Source organism: Lygodium microphyllum, unplaced genomic scaffold (assembly GCF_053477565.2).
Source record: "Lygodium microphyllum isolate KBCC unplaced genomic scaffold, Lygodium_microphyllum_v1.1.10 scaffold_31, whole genome shotgun sequence".
NCBI lineage: Eukaryota > Viridiplantae > Streptophyta > Polypodiopsida > Schizaeales > Lygodiaceae > Lygodium > Lygodium microphyllum.
Genome location: NW_028229514.1, coordinates 4,554,861 through 4,567,651, shown reverse-complemented (window position 1 = coordinate 4,567,651; position 12,791 = coordinate 4,554,861).

Sequence of the window (12,791 nt, the reverse complement as noted above, 5' to 3'; positions counted from 1 at the left end):
TCTTCCTCTCTTTTCCTCTCTACTCACACTCCATGCATCTTATTACAATCAAAATCAAATATAGAAAATAAAAAACTCATAAAACAAGACACTGAACGACCCTCTCTCCCTACCCCTCTTTGTACCTCTCTTTCCCCTCTCCCTTTATTTTTATATCAGTTTGTTCTCTCTAATTCTCTCATTTTTTCCATTTTTCTCTCTTGCTTTCTATTTGTTGTTTTCTCTATCTCTCTTTTTCTTCGTCTTTTCATCTTTTTCTTCCCCTTTCTTTCTATCTCTTTTTTTTTTCACTCTCCTTCCTCTCTTTACCTTATTCTTTTATCCACCTCTTCTTCACTCTATGTTTATTTTTCTCTTTCCCCTATTTTTCTTTCTCTCTTTCTCTTTCTTTGTTGCCTCTCTCTTTCTTTCTCCCCCCATTGTATTTCTCATTCATTCCCCTCTCTCCCTCCCTTTCTCTCTCTCTTTCTCTCTTCCTCTTTCTTCCTTCTTCTCTCTCTCTCCTTTCCTCTCTTTCTCTCTCTCTTAATGCATCTGACTACAAAGAAAAATAAAAAAAGAAAAGAATAAAATACAATAACAAAGTAAGAAGAGGTAATGTACCTACCACAAAGGCCCGATTATGGATTATTTGCCTCCTCTTCGCAACCTCCCTTCTTTCTCCCTTTTGCACTTCTCCCTCTTATTTGCATACAGCGGTAGCACTAGTGGTATGAAGCTCTCCTTCTCTCTCTTTTCCTGTTTCTCTCCCTCTCCCTCTTAAGAAGGTGCCGATCTCTCTTGTTCTCTCTTTTGCTCTCTCTTGAAAATGTTTATGACAAATGTTGCGCTTGGTTTCTGGTGTTTTTTTTTCTTAGACGAGCGTCACTATTTGCGTCACAAATAGCATCACATAATTTAATGCATCTCTATTTTTGTCACAAAAAAACTTGCAAGAAATATTGTGACAGTATTTTCGACACAAATAGTGATGTCCCTATTTCATCTCACAAATCGCCAACTCTATTTGCCCATCCCTTGTAATGTATAAGAGTAAAATGAAAGCATATGGAACATTTGATAAATTCAAAGAAATGCTAGTTACCAAATGTTTCTCACAAATTGTAGGAGTTGATTATCAAGAAATATTCTCATATGTTGATCGTATTATCAGTATTCAGGTCTTGTTAGTTTTTATTATTCAGTTTGATTTGGAGGTAAGGGAGATAGGAGGGAGAGAGATAAATAGAGGTGGGGAGACATTGCTTTCAATATATTTGGTTTTTAAGATTTTTATTTTCTATCTTTGATTTTGTTTGCAACGAGATGTATTGAGTGAGAGTAGGGTGGGATGGAGGGAAAAAAATATAGAGAAGAAGGAAGGGGAAGGAAGAGAGAGACGTAGAGAAATAAAAAAGGGAAGAGAGAGAGGCTTCATAAAATAGCGTTGAAACCCAAGTGCAACATTTTACAAGTTTGTAAACAAGAAAGAGCGAGAGCGAAAAAGAGAGAGGGAAAGAGCTCAAAGCAAGGAAGGGTGAGAGAGATAGAGAGAGGCCTCAACCACCACCACCATTCACGAAGAGGGAGGAGACAAGTATAAAGGAGAAGGAAGGAACTCACAAAGGGCAAGAAAAAGGACAAAAGTATGAATGGATTCTTGATCAAGCTTTAAGATAAGTGCATTGTCTCTTGTCTCTTTGTTTTCCTCATTTCTTTGCTTCGCTCTTTCTTTTTGTTGATAAAGAGATGTATATAGATAAGAAGGGAGAGAGATCAAATCGAGGGTGATTGAGAGAGAGAGAGAGAGAGAGAGAGAGAGAGAGAGAGAGAGAGAGAGAGAGAGAGAGAGAGAGGCTGCTGCCACCACTATTGCCACCATCATCCATGAAAAGAGAGGAGACAAGTGCAAAGGAGAGGGAGGGAACCCATGGAGGAGAAGAAGAAGAAGGAGAGAAGCGTGAAAGGCTTCTTCTTCAAGCTTTGAGGCAAGTGCATTCTCTATTCTCTCTTTTCTTCACTTCTTTCTTTCTTATTGTTTATGAAGAGATTCATAGAGGGGGGAGGGAGAGAGAGAGAGAGAGAGAGAGAGAGAGAGAGAGAGAGAGGGAGGGAGGGAGTCAGAGAAATAGAGGGTGGAGAAGGAGACATAAAAATAAAGACAAGAAGAGGAAATAGAGAGAGGGAGAATATATAAATGTATGTATGTGTGTGTATATATATATATATATATATAGAGAGACAGAGAGAGAGAGATGAGGGTGGAAGGGGGAGGGAGGCAAGGAAGGAGAGAAATAAAGATAGGGAGGGGGAGAAGGAAAGAGAAATAGATAGAGGGAGATGAAGAGAGAAAAATTAAAAAAATAAGGAAAAATAGAGAGAGGGAGGGATAGAGAGGGAGAGAACACACACACACACATAAAGAGAGGGAGAGGTAAAAGAAAAGTAGAGAAAACACAGAGAGAGTGTGTGTGAGAGAGAAAGAGAGAGGCTTTGGCAAGTGAAGATGGCTTGAGACCTCTATACGGAGGTCTCAAGCCATCCATATTGAGAAGCTATGGCAAGTGAAGATGGCTTGAGACCTCCATATGGAGCTATAAGAAAGAATCATGTTGATAAATGATTTTTTATGTCGAGAAGTGCTTAAAAATAGCCAAAAATTATGAATTTCAAGGGAAAAATAGACTTCGTCGAAGGCAGCGGTGGCAATTAGTATGATTTTAAGCAGCAATGCCTAGAAAAGGCTTAAAAGACCCACTTGACGATAGTTGGTGAATTTTGATAAATTTTTGGCGTGTTAGATGAGAGCGTGTGAGATGTTGGGCAATGAACACAATATTAGTGAGTTTGGAAATCTCCCAATTTTCATTTTTTGAATACTAAAAAGGTGGCACCCGGATAACATACCCATAAGTTTCTCAAAACCATATGATGTGTCCTATCATTGGAAACCGCTTGAAAAATGGAATCTATTAAGCTATAGAGCACTTGATTTGGAGTTATAGTGTTCAAGTTATGAAAAATCTAAATGTTTGACCACGTGTCCCAAACTTATGAAAAATTCCCATATTCCCCAATATGGTGTTAATGGGGGACTTCAAGACGAATGCCTAGAATTTTTCGGATCGTAATTCGATCATCGGACGAGGAAATGGGAGCACCCAAGAGGCCAAGGCCAAATGTTAAGTGGAAATAGACTCAAGGGATGCCAAAGGACATGACCCTTGGGGGCTCCTTAAAAGGGGGCCAATCAAAAAAACGTTTTTTTTAGGGAAGAAAAAGGCGGCTGATTTTTCACGCCAAGAAGAAGATGGCACCATCATTCTTGGGTAAGAAATGGGATATGGGGACTGCAAACAACCCCCCCAATCGATTACATGCCTGAGATACTCTTGATCTTTGCCCTCTATAACTCCACTCCACTCCTCAAATGGGTGCTTGGTTCAAGAGATCAGATTTCAGTCTTTCTCTCTCCTCCCTCTCTCTCTTGCAAGGGGCAGTTCTTGTGTGTGAAGAAGAATGAAGCCCGGTTGATTAATGCTTGTCCGACATGGTACCGGATTGCTTCCCAATCAAAGGTGGACTGAAGATTACAGTGTGGAGGCGAGCTGAGTATCAAATGGGCCTTGACTTGTAGACTTGCAATAAGTTTCAAAACCTGAAATATTGAAAAATACACGGTAATAATATTTTTACATAGAAAATGGTTCTTTTTTCGCATTTGATAATGTTAGCAATATTCATATGGGCTGAAAATTGATGGATATATTGATTGTTATTGCTTTTAGTCTTTCATAATAAAAAAATCAGAAAATACACACTTAAAGTGTGAAAAATAAATGGAAAAAACCCAAAAAACATGGTTTCTAGAGTAAAAGTGGGATTTTTGGGATTAAAATAGGATAAGTATGAAACAAAACACCAATAAAATCTACATGGTTGCTGTTTAAGGACTCAAGAGTCAGAGATCTGAAATAATGATAATTTTTTTCCATTTTTATTGATAATAAATAGGAAAAAATAAGGAAAAATAAGAAAAAATACTCTTTAAAATGATGAAAAATTGGAAATGGACGAGGAATATTATGGAAAATTATGGATATGTCTCTGAGTATATAATGAGGATAAATCATGAGGGTTTATCTTAGGTTAATCCCATTTATATGTTTTTGTGAGTATTTACTGCTTATTTTGTGTGAAGTACACATGAATTTACCCTTTTACCTATCACCGCAAGCAAAACCCTAAATGGTAGAGAGAGAGAGGATTTTGAGCATTGAAATATGATATAAAATCTGATGTATTTTTTGCATTATTCATATAGGATGATGTTAAGTTAAAAAAAGGGAAGTACAGCACGAGTATAAGGCTCGGTGTCTTCTCTCATTACAACAATCATGCGTTAGTGTATGGAAGCATAAAAAGAATGGATTGGCACAATGTACAAGGCTATTTTCCAATTGTTTGAGAACTTAATCATATACACATTTACATTAAGCATTGTTAAATGGTATCAATTATAAGCTCGTGGATGCATAGCACTTGGTTTCTTTAGGACTTGACTTACGTAGAGAGAGGGAGCAACCCAGCTGTAGGTTTAGATATGGGTTAAAGGGGATGGATAAGTGAGGATAAGTGCATTCCTGGAACAGTAAATATATTGGCACTAAGAGGGGAGCTTGTTTCGAATATATCTATGTGTGAAAGCAACGCATGGAGGGGCCAATCCCCAAGATGTAGAAGAGCTACGGTAGGGCCACGATAATCAATTCGTGGGGTGTCCTTGCGTGTGTAATATGTGCCATTTATTGCCGATATATGTATAATCTCCCTCTAAGGAGACGTGAAAGGGAACATTCATTGGACTACAAACTATAAATGCGTAGTGATTAGTGTTTAGGATAGTGTATCACTTGATAGACGCTCCTGGTCCGTGAGGTCGTAAGGTGGGGTTGTCTAATGAGATCATGAGGTCTAGCTAGTGCGTTAGCCAGTGCCGGCCCATTTTAGTTCTCATCAGTGGTGCATCTACCACGAGCCGCCAACAAATGGTGGTTCTCGAATCTAGGGACCAAATAGTTGGTTTATGTCCTCTTACAAGGACCGTCAAGCTGAAATGCAAAAAGCAAAACGTGCTAAGATGGCTAGAGGACGGTTGGAGATTGTAAGTCATTATTCTCCTCAAAGGAGCAGCCCGTTGCGCATAAGAGGCAGTGGTTCTAGTAACTTAAGTGTTACAAGTAGCTCTTCGAGTGCAAGTGGAAGTCTTAGTACTTCCCTACCTTTAGTTAATCAACCTATAACAAGTGGGGATGTAGTTTTACCTACACAAAATCCTGTTTTCAATCCGGCTGTTGCCATGGCACAACCTATCGCAATTCCAGCAGGGACACCAGATTTGCCGGCATTAGGAGCATCGTTGCCCATTTTCCATGGGTTAGCAGAAGAAGATGGAGAACTCCACATTAAGGAGTTTCAAACACTCATGTTCAATTATCGAATCCAAGATGAAGGACACCTAATGATGTTCTTTAACATGACGTTAAAAGGAAGAGTGACAGTATGGTACCACGGTCTTGAAGTCGGAACCATAACTAGAAGTGCCCAATTCTTTACGTTTTTCCATAGAGAGTTTGCCCCTGAGAAGGGTGGACAATATTGGTTGTGTGTCTTGAATGTAATACGCGAAGAGCCAAATGAGAATGTCCAGGTCTATGCCAAGAAATTAAAGCAAGTTCTTCATAAACTAAATACTTATATCCCCATTCCAGTGGCTACCTTGTTACAATATTTCCTACATGGATTGTATTTTAATATCCAGGTGCAGCTGAGTAGTGTTGCTTTGGCCGACATTGACAGTGCTATTACCCAAGCAGAAGGAGTAGAGTCGCCCTTTCAAGCGGCCTATGCAGCAAGGATAAATTGGAATGGTAATAACTTGGCCTTGACCAATGGGAGTCAAGGGGATCCCATGTCAAACACAAATGGGAGAGGAGGGATCATGCCGAGTTTGCCTATGTTATCGACTCCTCCTAGCATGACTATGCCCATGGCTAGTTAGGCGGCCTCACTAAATAGTGGAGGCCAAACAATGAATCCTAATATTGTTCTAGTAGGTCAAAGGCCAATCCCTAATCAAGTAGTTAGGCCCATGGGACGACAAACTGACGATCGCGGCTACGAGTTGAGTGCCTCTAATGTCCTTGGTGAAGCTAAGGACATAATGAAGCACTACACTCATATGATCTATGAACAGTATCGACAAATAGTTGTGGATGTCAGTTTCCTTAAGAACAAATAGAATTTGATAGGGAGCTGACACCTTGAAGAGGGTGGCCCCTCAAGATTCAGTTGTAAGTGGTGTAGTGGCCAAAATTTCCCTAGGAATTGCTGGAATGTCAAATGTGATATTTGCGGAAAGTCTGGCCACTTAGCTGCTACCTGTTGGAGTAAGATCCGTTCTCTCCAACAAGGAAGTAAACAACCTGGTCTAGTTAACCATTGTGTACAAGGGAATTATCTTCCTCAAGACGAGTTACCAAGACAAATACTGCAATGAGGAAAGGCTGTTGTAGAGGAGTTGCGTCATGGCAGTGGAGTCAGCCTTATTGATGCTGTACATGTCAATGATGTAGGAACTTCTAGTTTATGAGCTGTAACAATAGGGAAAAAGATTAAAGAGGGTGATAAAGGGACTGTAAAACCTGTCGAGGGAAACCCTAAGCAGGATGCTTGGAAAAAACGAGTCCTAAATCCAAATATGGAAGGTGGACCTCTAACGCCTGTTGATGGTAAAGTAGATCCTGAGAAGGTTAGAGAGGTGCCAAGAAAAAAGACAAAAGTAAAAAAAGAAGCACTAAAGCGGGCAGTCGAACGACCAAAGGAAAGAATGGTTTGGCACGAGAAGAGAAATTTGGCTAATTAGCATGACTTTGACCTAGCAAAATCTCTTTGTAAAGTTAAACCAAATGTGAATCTCCTAGAATTGATTAAACTTTCTCCAAAAGTACGCAAGGAATTCAAGAAAATCCTACGTATCGGGTATATAGTAGAACCTTTGGGCATAGCTAGAGTGGGCAAAGATTGGTTTGATCATGTTGAAACACACTGCCCTAGGGTTCCAGCGTATGTGGATGGAATATTAGTGGAGCACGCTATCGTGGACACTAGATCCCTTGTCAATATCATAAGTTCAGACTTGATGGAGCGGCTAGGTCTCAAAATTCAAAAAGATGGCTCCACACTTCTTAGGATGGCAGATGATAGTCTAAGACAACCGGAAGGTTGCATCAATAAAGTCCACGTTACTGTTGCAAGCATGGAATGCTATCTCGACTTTAGGGTGATAAGGTTTGCAGGACGTCCTAGCTATCGAATTTTTCTAAGAAGGCCCTGGATTTTACGAACAGATTGTCAAGTCAATATACCCGCTGGTCGAGTGATTTTAGGTCAAGGTGCCCATCGTGTAATAGTGGATGCTTACCTTGAGTCTCCTCAGAGTGAGAGAGCTCCTTTATCCTCCACTGAACTAGAAACAATAGATGATCCATCTAATAGTGAGACGTCATGGAGCGATGGATCTAAGGAAGGGTTCACTATAGAGGATATATATCAGATAACCTTGAATGAGCCGATAGAGCCTCATGATCGAATAAGAGACGTGGATGTTATTGATCTGGACCTTGGTACGCCTAATGATTCGCAGCCAATCAAATTGGGTTCTATGCTCAATGCGAAAGAGAGAGCGGACTATGTGTCCCTGATTCAGGAGTTCTACGACATCTTTGCTTCGAGCTATGACGAACTTAGGGGTATTCCTCCCAGTCTAGCTGTGCATACTATTCCTGTAAAAGAAGGTACCCGCCCTCTAAGTCAGAAAGTAAGTCGTATGCCTTTTGAAGTAAGGATGGGTTGTTCGAGGAACTACAGCGGGTTTGATCTTTCCTGTTCAGCATACTGAATGGTTCTCACCAGTTGTGATCAAGAAGAAGAATAATAATCAGATCCGGCTTTGTGTAGATTTTAGGGAGTTCAATAAGCAAACTGTTAAAGATTACTACCCGTTGCCGTTTATTAACCGAACTTTGGATCAACTAGCAGGTAGGAAAATCTATTCATTTATGGAGTGTTTTGCAGGGTATAACCAAATGACGATTGCTGAGCAAGACAAGCTAAAAACGACATTTATTGCTATCTTCGGTACCTTTGCATACCATGTGATGGCATTTGGGTTATGTAATGCACTAGGTTCGTGGCAGAGAACAGCCAACAAAACCTTTGGTGACATTTCCCTCGTGGAATTGAAAGTATTCATTGACGATCTGGGGATAGCCACCATAAGGGATAGATAGTTAATTATCTTACGGAAGTGTTTTGAGCATTGCAGACAATTCTGCATAGCTCTCAACCCGCGGAAGTGCATCTTCGGAGTCCCTTATGGGCTCTTGTTAGGCCATGTGGTCAGTTCCATAGGGATTGCTATTGATCCTGAAAAGATCAAGGTCATAGTCGTCATGAGTCCACCGCGTACTCCAAAGGAAGTGCATAGCTTTCTGTCATCGGTAGGGTATTATCGGAGGTTTATCAATGCCTTGGCAGAAAGAACGCTGCCAATGACAAAGCTATTGTCCTTTAATTGTCAGTTTTCATGGAGTGGTGCTTGTAGATTATCCTTTGACGATGTAAAGCAAGAGCTTGCCAAAGAACCTGTTTTAAAAGCACCAAAAAGGGGTGAAATGTCCTATATATTTTAAGTAACAACTATGTATAGTATCAGCTGTTGCTTGGCCCAAATCTGGGAGGGAAAGTGGTACCATCCGATAGCTTTTGCTAGTCGAAAGTTGGGCATATCGAAAATTAACTACACCTATATGGAGAAGGTGTGCCTCTTGCGATGGTATTTGCGACCAAGAAGTTCATGCACTACATTCTTTATGAGAGGGTGGTTTTTTATACGAAGGCGGAAGGTCTTGGATTATTGTTGAATAAGTTACAGCCGCCTGATTGTTTAGCAAAGTGGTTAATCACTTTGCAGGAGTTTGATTGAAAGATTAAGAGCAAGCTGTCGAAGCTTCAGGGAATTGTCGAGTGTCTTGTGGATTTTGGAGAGCCAAAAGAGGTCGTGGCTAAAGGAAGTGACATGGAAACATTGTTTAAGATTGATACGGCATCTATTCCCTCCATGTATGCTACTATAACGCACTATCTTTCTACATGAGAGACCAGAGCTACTCTATCAAAACCCAAGAAGAGGAAGATTAAATATCAAGCATTGAAATTTTCTTTGATCGCAGGGATATTATATCGGCAAGGTGCTGATGATATCTATCACCGATGTGTGATGCTTGACAAGGTTCCTTTTATTTTGGAAGAGTACCATGATTCCGCTTGTGGAGGGCACTTTGCTGGGCGGTTGATGGCACAAACAGCTTTACAAGCTGGTTATTGGTGGCCGTCCATCTTCGAGGATTCATTTGACTATGTTAGGAGATGTGATACATGTCAAAGACATGATAATCGAGAGAATAGGAAGTGTCCACTTATGCCTATTATGGCTATCATTCCATTTGAGAAATGGGGCATCGATTTTGTGGGACCTATTGACATGGTTTCTTCTCCTTCGCTTCAACCTTCGAAATTAGCCTCTCTCAGTGGCGCGGCTGTGATACTATATTAAGAATCGCGTGGTGGGGAAATTTGCTCAAGATGCTGCATCGAACACACACAGAATGCACAAGGAGAAGCTCACTCAAGAGACAAGAAGAGAGATGGAGGCCAAAACGTTTTCTTGCTGGTTTCTTCTTCTTCTTCCACACTCTTTTTCAATGTACACAAAGTATAGATAAGATACAACATAAAGGAAAGTGGCCTATTAAGTCAAACAATGCATAATCGACTACACTAGTCGACTGGCGCTATAATTATGCCAGCTATAAATAGGTGTAACAGCCTAAATATAATAAGTAATGAGTCAGTAGCCATGTGAGAGTCATAATGACCACCAACGTGCTAAGTGTAGATATGTGGACCCATCTAACCAGGCGGTCCATCATCAATGTCCGCATGTGTTGAGCTTGTCATCTCAACATGTCGCACAAAGCCTTTTAGGGTTTTCATGAAGCGCTCCAACAAGAACATCCATCGTGTATGGACAGGTTTAGCAATCTCCACTTCATCTACAAGATGCACAAGATGGTGGATTTGTATCATGAGCATGCTAGAGACAAGTATTTCTCAAAAAGACAGACTGTCTCTACTGCTCCGCGCCTCGTGGATTCAATAGAGGACGTCTTAATCTCCTTCTGTGAGATCCATTGCACTAAAGTCGACAACCTAAAAATGGCCTCGTGTATTTCTAGAGTAAGGCATCATGCGATCGCGATTGGTAGTACAAACTGCCACAAATGAGAAAGCATTATGAACAATGGCTACACTCCAAATAGCAAAATGCAAACGCCAATTACAGAGCCAATTACATCCAATAGCTTTCTTGCTTTTCGGTAATGATACTAGATCCCAAGTCTTATTGGCCTCTAATGCAGCCATCTCCTCATCCATTGCTGCATCCCAATGAGTATGACCAACAGCATCCTCAAAACAAGTGGGCTCAACATCCTCAACTAGTTTCACCATATAAGCATAATGGTAAGCTGCATAACCTTCAAAACCAAATCTTTTAATAGGGTATCTCACCCTGCTAGACCTGCATACCACTGGATCACTCAATGGAGTCTTTGCATTGATGCATGCTCTCTGCATACCTGGAGTCCTCACTGAAGGAATGCCAAGCTCATCATCCAAGCTCTCTGAGCCACTGGAGTCTCCATCAAGAGCTGTATCAATGCCATCTCGACCTTTATTCTTTCCTTTTTCTTTACCTGTAGTGCTACTAGATGCATCTGAAGATGTAGAGCTATTCCTTAGTCTCCCAAACCAAGGATTACCAGAAGATGTCTCTGGTCCACTAAGAGTCCGTGATTCTTGCTTTTCAGCCTTCATATGAGTGTCATGATTATCCTCATCATCATCCAATGCATCACCACTAGATGCATACCAACTGCTCATTTCATCAAAGATGACATCCCTGCTCACTCTGAACTTATATGTGACAGGGTTATAACAACGACACCCTTTCTGCTCTAAAGAGTATCCAATAAAGACACACTTTTCAGCCTTTGGATCCAGTTTCTTCCGCAACTCATCTGGCACATGAACATACGCAATGCAGCCGAACACTTTCAAGTGCGATACATCAGGCTTCTTGCTAGTAAAGCATTCTTCAGGAGTCATACCATGAGCTGCAGCTGTAGGAGTTCTGTTCATAATATAAAGAGCAGTATGAACAGCCTCAGACCATAAACTGCAGCTGTAGCAGTATGAACAGCAATATGCATGTTTTTCCTTTCTGCAACCCCATTTTGATGTGGGGTATACCTGCATGTGAACTGTCTCTTTATCCCATGAGACCTCAGAAAATCACTGAACTCATTCGAGAGGTACTCTCCCCCTCCATCTGACCTCAAGCACTTTACTTTCAAGCATGTTTCTCTTTAAACTGCAGCCTTGAAAGTTTTAAAGTGCTCAAACGCTTCACTCTTTTCCTTCATAAAATATACCCACAGCTTCCTAGAACAATCATCAATGAATGTGACAAAGTATGAACTGCCTCCATGAGATACATTTTGTGTAGGCCCCCAAATGTCTGTATGCACAACATCAAGGATATTTCTGCTTACATCTCTGTCATGTGAAAAGGGTTGTCTTGCTTGCTTACCAAACTGACATGCTTCGCATACCTTATGAAATTCTGCAACTCTAAATGTAGGCAAACCTGTAACCAACCCTTTGGACTGCATTAATTTCATCCTTTGTACATTTGCATGTCCAATACGTTTGTGCCAAATTTCAATATCTGCAACAACAGCACCTTTTCCTTTAGCATACATAGCAGCATTCATAGTAGGAATTCCAGCATCCAAAGTAAACATACGTCCAACTCTACTTCCCTTTGCAACTAACCTGCACTTGTCATTGAAGTCTTCTACAAAGCAGCCCTTTGCATTAAATCTCACTTGCAGCCCTTGCTCTACCATTTGACCGACTGACACCAAGTTCTTTGTAATAGATAGCAAGGACAAGGAAACTTTTCCAATGTGTGAAATTTGGTGGTATGAATCATCACCCGTCTACACATAACCTACATTTTGCAAATCCTGCATCTCTACAAACCATTTTGCATGGCTAGTCATATGATTGGATGCACCTGAATCAACATACCAAACATCATGTGTTCCCTTTCCTGTAACAGCATTCAGCATATGCCGCATAACAAACAGATGTTCATTTTTGTCTTCATTTTGTCTGAAGACGATGCATAGTTTCCTTGCTGCAACTTACCACTGCGAATATCATCTTTCTTAGCATAACATTGGGCTGCAATATGACCTATTTTACCACAGTAGTGGCCCACAATACCAAAGTTGTTAGAACCTCTGTTCTGCCATCTATCTCTTCCTCTAAAGCTCCCCCTGCCTCTAAAGTTACCACGACCTCCTGAAACCTGCATATTGTCAAATTGCTAATTCAATCTGTTTTGCTGGTTGTCACTACACGTCCTATACCACAGCCTCTTGAAGAGAACCTGCCACGTCCCCTTCCTGAACTAGAGTAGAAAGCTTGGACCTGTTCACCACTTTTTTCAGATGTCTCACTCTACATGTTGATCTCTTCAGTGATCATAAGGGAGACCAACTCATCGAAATCTGGAAATGGCTTTCTGACATATACGGAAGTTACAAAAGACTTCCAAGCCT